Source organism: Geospiza fortis, unplaced genomic scaffold (assembly GCF_000277835.1).
Source record: "Geospiza fortis unplaced genomic scaffold, GeoFor_1.0 scaffold274, whole genome shotgun sequence".
Lineage (NCBI taxonomy): Eukaryota > Metazoa > Chordata > Aves > Passeriformes > Thraupidae > Geospiza > Geospiza fortis.
Window position 1 is genome coordinate 536,723 of NW_005054485.1, and position 14,848 is coordinate 551,570.

Below are 14,848 nucleotides of genomic sequence, written 5' to 3' on the forward strand. Positions count from 1 at the left end.
TCAAAATAACAAATGACTTTCAGCTTTGAATCTGATGGTGTACGTTTGAACTGATTGCTCTGACTCCACCCAGATAAGAAAACCAGGGCTTGAAACGTTTACCTTGAAGAAGCAAGAAGCCTTATGGATCTGTGCCATCAGCTCCTCAAAATCTTTAAGCTTTGGTGATCTTTGCCTTCCTCATTCTACTTACACATGTATGTTTTAACTTCCATTTTTGAAAAATCCTAATTATATGATAAAAACATCTAGTTATATAAGAAATTACATGTAATTCTATAACCCCAGAAATCAACCACTTATTAACAAAGACAAGAAAAATGTGTATCCCTAGTAAGTAACTGTATGATAACCTGAGTACTAGGATTTTTTAGATCTTTCATCACAGATCTCTATCAGAAACAACAATTTTCTCTATAGTTTCTGAAATAGAGAGGAAGAATCTTCATGTAATTGTCTTAAGACAATTCCTCTTGCTATCTAGTAAAAGGTCCTTAATAATTTTGGTTTTCAGTCACCTGACTCCACTTATTGGTCCAGGTACACTGGCAGACCAATAAGAGTAGATGTTAAAACAGAAATATGTAGCGACAGGCCAGAAGCTACCAGCTGGTAAGAAGCAGGAGGGTACTACAATTCAAAGGAAGAAACGTTTTACCAACAATCACTTTTTCACTTTCCCATGTAGATTAAGCCCAAATAGCAGCACTTGATGATTAAATAATCCAAAGATTTGAAAGGGCCTGAGAAACTACATATCCTTTGGTTTAAAAAATTAAATTACTAAAGCTTTCAACTTCATTGATCTACCGAATAATTGCCTCTGTGCTGCTACAACAGATGACAAAAAAAATGTTTCTAGAATTGCTCCATAACCTGCAAGTGGTTAGCAGGTATTCTGGAGTCTTTGTGGGTTCAAATGTACAGACAGTAAATTACATAAAATTAGCTATCCATGTACCATATAATTCAAATTATAAAGGAGCCTTGCAAAATTGTTCTTTTGTTCCTGAAAGCCTGAGAGGACTCTAAGATGCACTCTGTTCATATGCTTCTCCCATTCTTCTGACCTTCTGCTCTTTCAGATATAAACTGCAGCAATGATACAACAAACTCAAAGTCTCCTTTGAACTCTTGCTGCAGCAGCTTTCTTACCCCAGACACAATCCTCATATCTGGCAATGAGAAACAAATTGTTTACATTATTTACTTCATATTAAATACTACAGCAGGAGTTTAACCAATAGAGCACAAAAGCTATGTTTCCTTCCACCTACAGCTGTTCAGTCCTTCATTTCTTTTAGCATTTAATTCCCTCAATTCTTAACTTGAAATCTTAAAACTTTGGTTTTGAAAACATTTTCTGTCTTTTTTCCTCTCTCTAATGTAATTGTTAAAATGCTTCATGTATTAAGTGGGGGGAAGAAAGAGGAACAAGGAAAACATTTGGCGTGATAGTATTTGTCTTCTCAAGTGACAGTTAAAAGTGATGGGGCCCTGTTCCTGGAGATAGCTGAACAACTGCCCATGGGTAGCAGTGAATTTGTTTTCTTGTTTCCTCTGCTCCTGCACACAGCTTTTGCTTTCCCTGTTAAACTGTCATTACCTAAATCCATGAGTTTTTTTAGAGTACACCCTTAAACCATGTTAAACCGTCACAGTCCTTTTTTGCATCAGATACGAGGCACAAAGGCTTCAAGATAATGACAGATTCTATTGGAATGTATTAGACTGAATAGCTGTTAATACAGTTCAGCTGGTAAACAGCAGCCTCCTGTGCTTGCCTTGGGGCTTGCTTTCCTGACATGTATTAAGAGTCTAGTGCTTGCTAGTGCTTGCTTTTTGCTTTCACTGCTTTCTGTACTGCTGCACTGCTTCTCACCTTCCTGAGTTATGCCCGGAAACACTTTGGTAACACTGGCAGATGGCCAGGGTAGTGCTACTGTGCTGACAGGTTCAACTTTGGTCTGAAGATGAACTGAAGAGACTCTGATGTGTTCTCCATGGTGGAGGAGTGATCCATGCAGCCCATGTAGAATCCCCTGCTAGAGCAGGCAGATGACTTAACAAGGCTGTGACCTTGTAAGAAACCCATGTCGGAGCAGGTTTGCCGGCAGGACCTGTGTCTCCACAGGGGGCCGTCACTGGATCAGTTTATGAACAACTGCAACCCATGGTAAGGACCCACGTTGGACAATGTTATCCATTAGTGGGGCCCCACACTGGAGTAGGGGAAGCAGAGAGTTCCTTGCAGCCCGTGCTGAAGACCATGGTAAGGCAGGCTGTGTCCCTGCTGCCCCGGGAAGGCCTACAATGTAGATTCCGCTAACAGTAGACTCTTAACAGGAGTCCTCTTGCAGCAAGGCTGGGGACAAGAAGAGGATTTCACTGCAATATTACAGCCTATAAACCCAAAAGGATCAGGTGTGAAGATTATAATGGATATATCATTAAATTGTTACAATCCATTATCTGAATTGTATGTTGCAGGAGTAAATATAACAGGAACTACTCAAACCAACAGAGGAGAAGCCTTCCCGAAGTCCAAGCACAGCAGTGACACAATCTGAGCTGGCTTTGGTGCCCAGTAATTGGATTAAATTAATTGCATGCAACACACCTCCTCTCCCGTCCTCAGTGACTACCATAACAGATGGAGCCCAAAGTCATGGACTAAACAAAATCAAAGGATATATTATGGACATTTTGCAGGGGTGATCCACAGATTACGGGAATGACATCTGGGTATTTTATCAAAGAGAGGGAAGGGGAATGGCGGTTAATGAGCTTGTACAGAATAGTGTGGGCCTGAGCATGATGTAAACTATATGGAATAAGGGGTGGAATCTGCTGGTTTTGAATAGGACAGAGCTAATTCTCTTTAGAGAGGCTAGTATGGGGCCATGTCTTGGATATGTGCTGAACAGTGTTGATAATACAGGCATCTACTCGGCTGCTGGCTGGAGTTAAACCACAAGAGGCTTTTATGTATTATTTACAAAGACTGGAAGATTTCTTCTTGTTAAATATATGCTAGAATACACTATTAAAAGCTTCCCTTTTTTAACAAGGAGACTTACAAATAATTTCAATGATAGATTAATCCATTAACAGTTGGGATAAAGCCACACTTGTCAGTCACTGCAAGCAAAATAATATACCAGGAAAAAATCATCACTTATTATTGAGATTGCATGTGTCATGAAGAAGCATCCACTCCTCCTATTCTAGCAGACCCCTCTTCAGTGTCAACCTCACAGGCCTCATACTGTACATATGTTTCTTATGGTTAAGTCTTTTTCATTCAGGTACCATTCATGTCATGTGATGAACTTCCCTTGAAAGACAGCAGATAGCCAGCAGTGAAGGTCCAAAAGCCATTTCCATCAGCCTGCAACTGAGCAGCAGAACTGCCCGAAAAATGTGAGACACTATTCCTCAGCTGCACAAAAACCCCTTAGGCCCATCTGTCCTCTGCAGAATCAATGACAATGAATAAGCACTTGTCAGCCCTACAAAGGCAGGGAAAAAACAGTAACCTGGATAAATCAAACTTAGCAGAACTGTCCTTTTCTCCCTTTGTACCAATGCAAACTGCACTTAAATAACAGCTCTCAATATAAACAGACTAAAAGGAAGGCTGCCAAAACTGAGTGACAAAAACATGTAGGCTTGTAGTAGAAGAAGGAATATCTAAGAGGAATTAGGAAAGAAATGGGCACATTGACAGGTAATAAAAAGGAAAGTGAAAAACAACACTTTGAAAAAAGGAGGACTATGACAGGGCATAAAAACCTCTAGACTCATCCAATAAGCACGAAACCACATCCTACCAATACAGTAAAACTCCAGCTTTTAAGATCTGAGCTTATTTTGACACGATGAACATACCACTTTTATCATATTAAATCAAAAGAGGAACATAAAGAGCAGTTCTAAACTACTAACCCAGCTGTCCTAAGAGGGTTTTTTTAACCTTTACAATTTTTCAGCAATTAGGTGCTGTATCCATTAGAACCAGCAGACAGCACAGAGTATCTTCTACCAAAACACAAAAGACATTCATAACTAGATTTCATCAGCCATGTCTCTCACATTTCATGTATTCTTAATTTTTCTTACTATGTTTGTACTCAGGATTGGTCCCATTATGTGAAGGAAAGATTCCGCTCATGCTTGTGGAAGGCTTAATGAAATAGTTACAGAGACATGAGCCGGGCATCTCTGAAATTTCTTTACATTGCTATGTGTGCTCATGTAAAACAACTACTACACTTCCAAGTCTGAATGATTTCAGCAATGAGAATTACTCCACTTCCCATTTCAAAATATTCTCAGCAGGACAACAGCATTTGAAAACTTACACTTGTAGAAAGAATGATACCTTTAAAGCACTCACATTCTATTTTCATTTTTTTGTCATCATTAGATCTGGTGTTTTGCATGCATGTAGGAACAAAGGGAAGAAGTAAAATGTCTAGCATTATGAAAATATGCATTATCTTCCACAATGAAATGATACTTCACAGAAAAAAATATCTACAGTTATCAAAACTTCTTCTGTTTTGCTGGGTATTGGTTTGAGGTTTTTTGATGGTTTTGTTTCAGTTTGTTGGGTGGTTTGTGGATTTTGGGTTTGTTTTTATATTTCACCGTAAACACTGCAGAAAGAAAAGACTTCCAAAGTTTTACTGTAACAATTTTTTTTTCATTGCATAACCGAATAATGTGTCACAGTTCAAGAAAACCTGATAGGAAACACAGACTATCAATCATTCCACACATTGCATCAAGTCATTAACAGATAGTTCCTCAAACTCTGACCAAAAAGCAGAGTGACACCATTACACCATCACTATTTTGTCTGTCAGTGTCAATGAAGAACATTGCCCACAGTGAACAATAACACCATCAGAGACTTCAGCACTTACATCTGAATTCTTTGCAGTGACCTAATCCCTGCCATGATGTGACATTTGCTGGTTTATTTAAAATTGAGAAAATTCGCTTGGCAGTATGCAGGAGCTGAAAGGTCTAAATTACTAAGGCAATGAAATCCCACCTGAGGCTCATTTCACTTGTGCAAGAGCTTAGACAAACTCACTTGTGCAGTTTTAGAAACTGCTGATTGGAACTGTCCACTCCCCTTGCTGGAGATGACCACCTGGAAGCAAAACCTTCTTAGAGATCAGGTGCTTATTTTAACAGATACTACCACAAATTAATGATGAGGGCAACTTTATGGCAATACAGGCTTCATATAGCAGAAGAGCAAGGAGAAACTTCAGGGAAAAAGGCAGGTGTAAGAAGAGGTACATCCACCAACCTGCCTGACATAATTCTCAAGTGCTGTTTTAACAGCATACATTATTAAAATCTGCCAAAATGATAGCCTGTATTTCCTTCCCCTAGTTCATTAACACTTGTAGTTTAATCAGGAAGGAGTAGCCAAGGAAACACTTGCTAAATTGCCATATACCAGGTGGTTAACTGAATCCCAGAGAAGGTAAGCAGTTAGTTACCAGTTTCTCTTAAAAGCACCTCAGCACCTGCTGCAACATTAACAAAAGATTCACATAATCCAGGTAGTAGAAGTTTCCCTTTCCAGTCTTGCCTTTTGCCATTTTGCCAGACAGAAGGCTGTTTCTCTGGAGTCAGAAATACAGAAAATACATACTTGAGCAGTGCAAAAGTTAAGTTGTTCTTCCTTATCCAGTCCTGGTAATGATACTCTACAGTTTCTGGAATAGTTTAGTTTTAATCCAAAAAAGAGTTGAAGACAAGTTCTGCATTTAGATCTCTGCATGAAACTCCTCAGAATACCTTATAAAAAGACATTGATGCCAACTTTTATAGGTAACAGGAAATTGTCAGTGAAAATAAAGACGTCCAAATAGAAACCGAATAACCAGCTACCTCTTGCCAATTTCAAGTAAAAAAGACAGCACTAACGGACAGGTGAAATGAAGTAAAAATACCTATGTGGAAAACTACTATGAAAGCAGACAAATAATGACTAAAATAATGACTAAAATGTTTTTTTTTGCTGTGAAGAGTCATGACAGCATTTCAGATGGCCTTAATGATTTTCTGATACACTGATAAACTTTTCTAATCCACAGTTTAAGATCAGAAAGCAGCAAAATACAAAGAAAGCACTGGCAAGTCATTGATGAGCTACAGCTTTTTATAATTATCTTTTGCTTAGTCTGTATAAAAAAGGTATCCATCATTAGAAACATCACTGAACTTACAGAATTGACAATTACCATTCAAACAGATAGCCATTACCACCCAAAACTTTTCAGCTGCACATTGATACAAAGTGTTAAAAAACTACAGAAATAAACTATTCTCTGAAAAGGCTCAGCTTAAACAGACCCTGACAGTCCATGCAAGAAACAAGTAAATAAATAATTATCTCTGCTACTTGTCTTAATAATTGCATTCTAGATATATTTTTAAACTACCCTCAGGAATTTCTTAAAGCCAAATCCCTTTCATACACCCCTAAATTTCAAATACTAGATGGATGTATGATATGCAGTAAAAAGAAAATAAAATCTTTCACTGCAAGTTCTTAACTACTGCAGCCTACTAGTAGTATCTGTAGGCTTGAATTTAGTCCTCTGCAATTCACGAAGACCTGCTTTTGGTGACTGAACTATGCCATAAGAGACAACCAATATAACTTAACAATTTTATTAAAAATGTAATAGTTTTTTAATAGATGACACCCACACTGACACTTGTCTCCCTCCATTCCTCAGAACACAACATTCATCACAACAAGCATGCGCCAGAAAAAGTTTGGCTGACAAGGTCAAAAAGGACCACGCCTCCAGTGATCTCCATAAAGCAAATCCTGGGCATCTCAAAGACTTTCTGTTCTTAGGATTTACCATGTATAGGTCTCTTCACACTAGAAAGATGTAATTTCAGAGGAAAAATTTTTAAAAATCATTCCTTTGGTTTTGGATTAAAGTCGGGAGAAGAGAGCTGAATTTGGAGGTTTTTTCCCATTTGAATGCTAAAATTGTCAAACTCTGCAGATGGCGATAATGGATGAGTAAGTCGAAAAAAAGGTTACTTATGGGAAGCCATAAATGGCTAAGGAATCTGGGGGAGAAGTAAAAGCAGCTCATTTTTCCTTTGTCTTCACTCTTACAGTGAATATATCTTATGGTATCATCAGGCCTAATAATGGAAGCAACAGAAAAGGACTCAAGAAACGTTTCGCATTTATTATACCCTGGATTTCCCATACTAAAGATTAAGGGGGGAAAAAAAACCCCTATGACACTTTCCAAACACCTCCAGAAATTCAATTCATTGGCAACTGATGCTTGTGACTGGAGAACAAATGCTCTGACAGAGCACTGGCTTTGGAAATGTACATCAAGTTCCACTATGACAGTAATTTGACCCATTTGGTGGAGTGATGGAGAGTGGAACTGAAGAATGGGGACAGGATGTACTTTCTCTTCCCTAAGGGAAGCAGCAAAAGAAGACCATAATCGATTTACGTATTTGATCACAGAATAGCTTATATAAATAATTAGTCCTACAATTATTTTCAACACATAGCATTGATAAATTCAGTAAATTAGAAAAAAGGCCAGGGTAAACTACATCTTCGTCCAAAAAAAAAAAAGAAAAAAACAAAACCAATGGGAAACAAAACAAAATATTATCCTCCCTGTATCTGCAAAACTTTGTCCAAATTCAAGCCATTTTTAGTCATAAAATCATGATCACACAAATCAAGAGCTGTTATTATCTGGACAAAATAACCTTACATAATTTGAATAACTGCTACAGATTAGAGAAAACAGATTTAGATAAACAATTTCCAGTGGCAGTATCTATGGTTATCCCTAAAATGTTACATTAAAAACTACTGCAACTGATACAGTACTTTTTACACCTATGTATTTCTAAGACAAAGGATATGTAGTAAAATGAAACCTTGAAGTGCCAAGATTCACTTAATACCACGTAGATCAGTTCTGGTGACTTTTTAAAAAACTTGAAAGAATCTCACAAGCAAGAAAGTGAAGAGAAGAAAACTGCTCCACCTGGAGTCCTTTTTACCTGGTGTGGTGCCATTTACAATACTAGGCTACTTTTCCTATGGCCAATGGTCAAAAAATGACAAATGAAGTATTTTACCAATATAAACACAAGTTTTCTGAAATTGTTTCAGAATAGCCTGATCTTGGGAGGGATTTCTACCTCATTCTAGCCATTCAAGAAAGAGAAGTACAAGACTAGAAACAGAAAATTAATAAATTAATATGAAAATATATTACTTACTCTGGTGCAACCAAGTCTAACACTATTAACAAGAATACATGTTATTAAAAAGCATTTCGGTTAAACTCCTCCTACTCAGCAATAGTTAGATTGAAACTTTTGGTAAAATATGTTATTACCACAGTAATTTCAGTCACAGAAAAGGCCTATGTGGATTTTTCAAGGGAAAATAGAAAAATATTGTCCATCTGCAATTTATCTGAGAACAAGCATAAGTCAGAGAACTTTATTTTACCAATATTCAAACTAAATATCTGTGAAGTAATCATCATCTTATGGCAACCCAAGAAAAAAAGCATGATCTTAAAGCATCAATTGATTTAAGATGGAAGTCTACTTTGCAATTAGTTCAAGGCAAGTGCTGCAGGAAAACATAGTTTAATTACTTACTTCATTCAACAATTTAAATAAATCCATGCAAATGTTACTTAAAAAAGGTAAATATTTTTCTCTAAGACCATGGATTTCACACAAGAGTGTAATTTTTTACTACACTTTCTATACCACAAACTTTTCCGCAAGTGTAGTCTTTTGCATGTGGTAAGAACAACTTGCACATACACATAAGAAATTTTAAGCGAGCATTTAACAAGTTATGCTTGCTTTTTCCTAAAAAAGATTTGATAAAGCTTCAAAAACAGACAGTAAACAGCCCCTGCACTTAGGGGCTCTCCTGAGTACAGACAGAAGCAATCAGGCAAACACTGTACACTGGTCGGGTTCAGACCTCAGAGGAAAGGAGTAACTCCAAGATGGAAAGAAAATCTTTTCAAGCATTAAGAAGATAGGTTTCAATACAGTGTGTTAGCACTTTCTTAAAACGATGAAATACTATTAGAAGTATCTTTAACAGATACAGATTTAACAGAAGTTATGTTCTAAAATGTAAATATTTGGATGTAGGAACAGGGCCATATACACTTTTAGCAGCATGCATGATTAGGTACTTACAAAGCACATAAAAAATTTCCTTACCTCTTCCTATTTTGAATCCTGAAATCAATATCTGAGTCCTTGTGTCCAGAAATTAATTTATATATTAGGGGGAAAAATGTAAATAAAAGAATATCCAGTTATTATCACAACAAAAAAGTAGGAAATATAATCATCTGAAATGCAGGAGTTAAGATCCCAGACCACCTTGATGTTAGCGCCAAGACAAAGCTTAAGTTTCTAAATGTCTCCATGTTCAAACAAATTTTGGGAAAAGTCACTCTGGAGGAACAAAAGATGGTACTTTGTATGGACAGTATGTTGAAAAAAAACAAAAAAAAACCCAAAAAATCCAGTTCCTCAAATCTGTTCTACTGATTGCCATTGCTCAGTAAAACAAATATTTTTTTATTGTAAAAACATTTGTCTAGTCAGTTAAAATAAATTTGGCAATGTCCTTTAATTAAGTAATCAACTGACCCATGGCCTTTATTATGCCAATCTCTATACTCTATAGTTCAAATACAACAGTAAGTGTCACATACAATTATTCATAAATAAAAAATTTCTAACTTAGCCAGCTGTACTGTATCTTTCAGCTTCCTCTTTCAAGCGACAAACCAGAAAAAATTATACAGTGTAACACATGCCCCGAAAATTCATCAAACACTGCACTGATACATTTGCATGAAAAAACGACATTCATGACTACAAAAACTGTAATGTTTGCATGCATATTGTAAAAAAATAACAAAGATGACCTGTACTGGTATAGTATCATCATAATTCAAACAAAAATTGTATTATATATAATAATTGTGATGTTACTGGATAATAATCAACTAGAGAAGGCATTGTATGCTGTCTGGTTATGTAGAGAGAAAAAAAAGTTCTTAAGGGAAAATCTTGACAAAACAGTGATTTGCAAGTTAGCAAGTAACATCAAACTCATTCCATGAACCTAAAAAATTAACTTTTCCTCTCCTAATTACTCAGGTACTGCACAGCATTTTCTCATTGACACCAAACATACACAGAATGCCTTCTGTCTTAAATCAAAATGAACTTAGTGCTATTCATAAAGCAACAGTTTCCAGCAAAAAGGACAGTCTCAGTATCAAAACAAGAAGGATCCTTACTGCTGCCAGAACACAAACCTTTTTAATGTAGACAAAGTTCTAAGTTACTGTCAGTTAAAAATTCAGAATACAAAATAGTTATCTCTTAAGATCATCCGATATAGATGTCTGCAGGGAGAGTAAGTCTTCTCCACGCCACTTTGCAAATATGAAAAATAGTGTCAGAGCTAGTTTAAGTTCTTCTATTGGCAACAAAATGACAAAAAAAAAAACCCTGATTATCACTCTTGCATATTTCTTCCTTACAATCCCTGCACTATCATAATGCTACCATACATACCTTGATTTACTCCAGTTCTCATCCCCACCTCCTCAACAATTTCCCCCACCGGCTCCATCAACTTAAAACTGTGATTTGAAAGAGGCAGTCATAACTGTGAGAACACTCATTTTCTGGCACAAAGAACAAGTAACTTGAGCTCACCAGAGTTTGTCATTCCCCCTACTTTTAATGATCTGTACCACCCCCTACTTTTGGAAAGTATGTGTTGTGTTTGTCAAAGGAATAAAGAGACCCTTAAGTTCCTACATATAGTGTGAAGTTCCAAGTCTAAAGTATTGTTTCTGATTAAAGAGAAAAAAGAAAAGGCAGACATGGAAAGAAAATAATGTCATTGAAGAACTCACTGCTGGTTTATTTGTTCCTACAATGCTGGCTCTTCAGTATGATTGCAAAACTTCAGGTCTCTACAAACTTCAGTGAAACTACCAGTAGCACATGAGGTTTTCAGTCCAATTAGTTTTCACCACACTGAGTATTTCAATTTCATATTCTGTTGATTTATGTATAGATGCACTTATTCATCTCATTATTGAGAAAAGCTAATTTTCAGTCAGACAATGAGGCAGCATCACCAGCAGTGACTGAGGTAAGTGCGGGGTTGAGCACTAGATCAGGATGTACAGGGGGGTTCCCAAGCTCCTGAGGGAGGGAGCAATGGACTGCTGAGCAAGAGCTCAGAGCTGCATCCAGACCGGGAAGCCTTGGTGAGCCAATCAAGCTGGCAGGATAAACAGATGAAGAGCTGCCCTGGGGAGAAGGACTTGGGGCTGCTGGTGGCGGCCAGTAGGGCCAGGGAGGACATTCTGCCCCTCTGCTCTGCTCTGGTGAGACCCCATGTGGCTCTAACCCTAACCCGGGATCCAGCTCTGGGCCCGCAGCACAGGAAGGACACAGACCTGTTGCAGCGAGTACAGAGAAAGCCATCAAGATGATCAGAGGGCTAGGGCATCTCCTACAAGGAAAGGCTGAGCAAACTGGGGTTGCTCAGCCTTGAAAAGAGAAAGCTTTAGGGCGACCTAACAGCGGCCTTCCAGTACTTGAAGGGAGTCTACAAGAAAAGACAAGGACTTTTTACAAGAGCATTTACTGACAGGACAAGGTGGAATGGCTTCAAAGTGAAAGACAGGAGGTTTAGATTAGACACCGCAAGGAAATTCTTTGCTGTAAGGGTGGTGAGGCATTGGAACAGGTTGCCCAGAGAAGCTGTGGACACTCCATCCCTAGAGGTGTGCAAGGCCAATTTGGATGCTGCCCTGAGAACTGGGTCTAGCGGGAGGTGTCCCTGTCCGCAGCAGAGAAATTGGAACAAAATTATGTTTAAGGTTCCTTCCAACCCAAACATCCTATGATTCTATGAATTTCAATAAAAGCAGCAAGTTTTCTCTAGGCTCTTCAGAGCAATTATAGAACAAACCACTATTTATAGTGTTTCTTCAGTTAGCAGTGAAAATGTGTTACATATCACAATAGGTAAGATTGCTTTTAACACAGAATAACCTGATTCTTTTTTCTCTTGTACTGCTTGTAAGACTTTCACTTACCACCTAAACTTGCAGTCTAATACAGCAAGCTTGTATTTTAAAAAGGGTGGTGTAAGTAATGCAAAACTATTTCAAGACAGAGTTTCCAAATAAGTCTTGTATAAGCTAGAAGACATGGGCACCTTCTGCTTGGCTTCTAACCAACTGCAGTCAAACTGCCCTGAGAAGGTTTTCCTCCCCATTTCCCTTAAATAGAACAGCAAACCTAACCCAGCAAATCAGAGAACTTTAAACATCACTGAACATCTTTGGTAGCACTGACAAAAAGAGATCAGGGTTTAGATTAATAACCTCTCAGGAATACTGACAGTCTTAAATCAACTGCATCTCCAAATGCTACTATCAAAACAAACTTCCACTTAGTAATTACTGACTTACTACATACATGTACCAAACAACAACAGTTCCAAAGCAAGAAGTAAAGAAAATATTTATTTTATAAAATACAAGACATCCTTAAACTTTCTTGTAAGCCGGTATCGTAATTTAGAACAGTAGTTATAGAGTGAAAGGCTATCAACATGCATGCTTTTCAAAACATCATGCCCACAGCCACTTCGTAGCTCAGAGCTTAGTAGCTCCACTTAAGAGTTTCAGTGGAAATGCTTCAACTTATTCTCACGGTGTCACCCAAAGAGTTCAGGAATTTAATCCAGAATTATTTCAGTCCTGGCAGTTCATTACATGACAAAAGCTAAAAAGGCCACGCTACCTATATTAAATGGCCATATGGGAAAAAAGAAACGAAAGCTATTAAAGTAAGTGTAGAACGGTTCTTGACAAGAAAACTTACCTGTATCTCAAATATAAAGCTTTGAGATGACCTCCTCTGAATCATGTAAGTGGACAGCAGATGTAAGAGCAGGACAGCTGCAGCGACTAAAGGCTGTACTTTACAGCCTCTTAGTAGCAGAAATCTTTCATACCATAGCAATTAATTTCTGCCATTCTTGGCATTACTATTAGGCTAGGATAATTACAAACTCTTAGTCTACTTTATTGTAACATTTTCAAGTGTTCAGTCTTGATTTTCTACAGTGACAGCAGAGTAACAAGATCAAATCAGCCAGATCAGCTGACTGAAAGAAATTCAATAGATTTTCCCCCAGAACTGGTTTATGAAATGTTTTATTTCCAAGCTTTTGCAGAAAGTCACCTGACACACTTCTAAAGCATCCTATGTGTTTCCACCACGTATCTTGGGTTCTGCACAGCTTCTGTATTCCCTTAAACACATTATAACCTGTCTACAAGTATAGCTTCAAAAGAAATAGTAATGCTACTGAAAGGATACAAAGTTTCTGTTTCTATTCCAGTTGTCACAAAAGAATTTTATGAATTTCAGAGCACCTTTATGAGACACATGATAAGTACCACAGTTGAGATTCTGATCTGATCTGATCTGATCTGCCACTAAAAGAATGAATAGAAAACTTCACAAGTATCCTACCCCAAAATAACTAATAATATCTTTTAACAGCACAGTTAAAAGATTATTATTAGAACTAAAACAACTCTTAACAACATAGCTACCACATGCTTAATTGTTCATTCTGTATAAACAAAACCAATCTATAATGGAGGACACATACATGGGATGCTCCTTAAACATAAAGGCTCATCTCAACTTTTTTTTTTTTAATTCAAAGCTTTTCATCCATGGACTTAATTCTTCTGTGACACTCTGGAAGAAAATACACAGTATTATTTTGAAAAACACCAAAGACAATATTTTCAGAACATTCCAGAGGATGTAGGGGTAATAAACCAGAATTTCTTGAACTGGTTTCTCAGAGGCATGCATTTCATACAGAAAGCAGGAAGAGCCTAAACTGATCTGACAAAAAGCCTGCACAAATATTTTTGTAACCAAAAAAAAAAAAAAAAAACCAGGAGAAATTGCAAATATGTGAAGCAGCAAAAGAACATCCAAGCACTTGATAACCCTCAATAATCAAATCTCTTTGAACCTTATAAACTTTGAGACATGCAAAACTTTCCACACAGGACACTGAAGTAACACCCAACACTTTCAGGCTAGAAGTGACCAACTTAAAAGGCCAAATGTGACACCACAAGTTACTAGAACTCAGTGGTTTAGAAAACTTTCCGAATTTCTTAACACTAAACACATACACATGTATATACGTGTGCATGTGTGTGTGCACATACATGTGTATTTGTCTCTAGACTGTAAAACAGACTACAGACTATAGACTGTAAAACAATTCAAGCCCCTGTACTTTACCTACGAGTACCAATTAATTTCCTATTTCTCACAACTTCCTATCATAGATACACAGCACTGGAGCCACATACCTGCACGGCTGAAGTCGCACACCCAAGGGACGTGTCCCCTCTATCTCCACCTTACTGGAAACGCCATCTTCACCCCCCCACTCATAAAGAGACCCTTTCTCCCCAAGCCGTGGGATTCTGCCCCTGCCCAGGCCCCTCCACGCAACCGGCAACTCCTCCCGCGGGTAGGAACGGGTGGGGCGGGGGGTGTGCGGGTTGCCTTTCCTCCAGCACCCGAGAGCCTCCTTCCCCCGCGGTGGGCACACGCGGCAGGACAGAGACAGTCGCTCCCCTGGCCCACGGAGACTCCCTGACAGTTTCGGGAGAGGAATCCCACA

The 14,848-nt window shown here is 38.0% G+C and overlaps 1 protein-coding gene across 1 annotated transcript in view; it reads right to left on the reverse strand.

Annotated features, from left to right (window-relative positions):
• Nucleotides 1-14,827, reverse strand: part of PCGF3 (polycomb group ring finger 3) — a 55,596-nt gene extending 40,769 nt beyond the window's left edge. Inside the window, exons 1-2 of the mRNA XM_031063199.1 lie at nt 14,532-14,827; nt 9,292-9,329 (exon numbers count right to left, since the gene is read on the reverse strand). The gene's annotated coding sequence lies outside the window, so the exon portion shown is untranslated. The remainder of the gene's footprint in view (nt 1-9,291; nt 9,330-14,531) is intronic.
• Between the last annotated feature and the right edge of the window lie 21 nt (nt 14,828-14,848).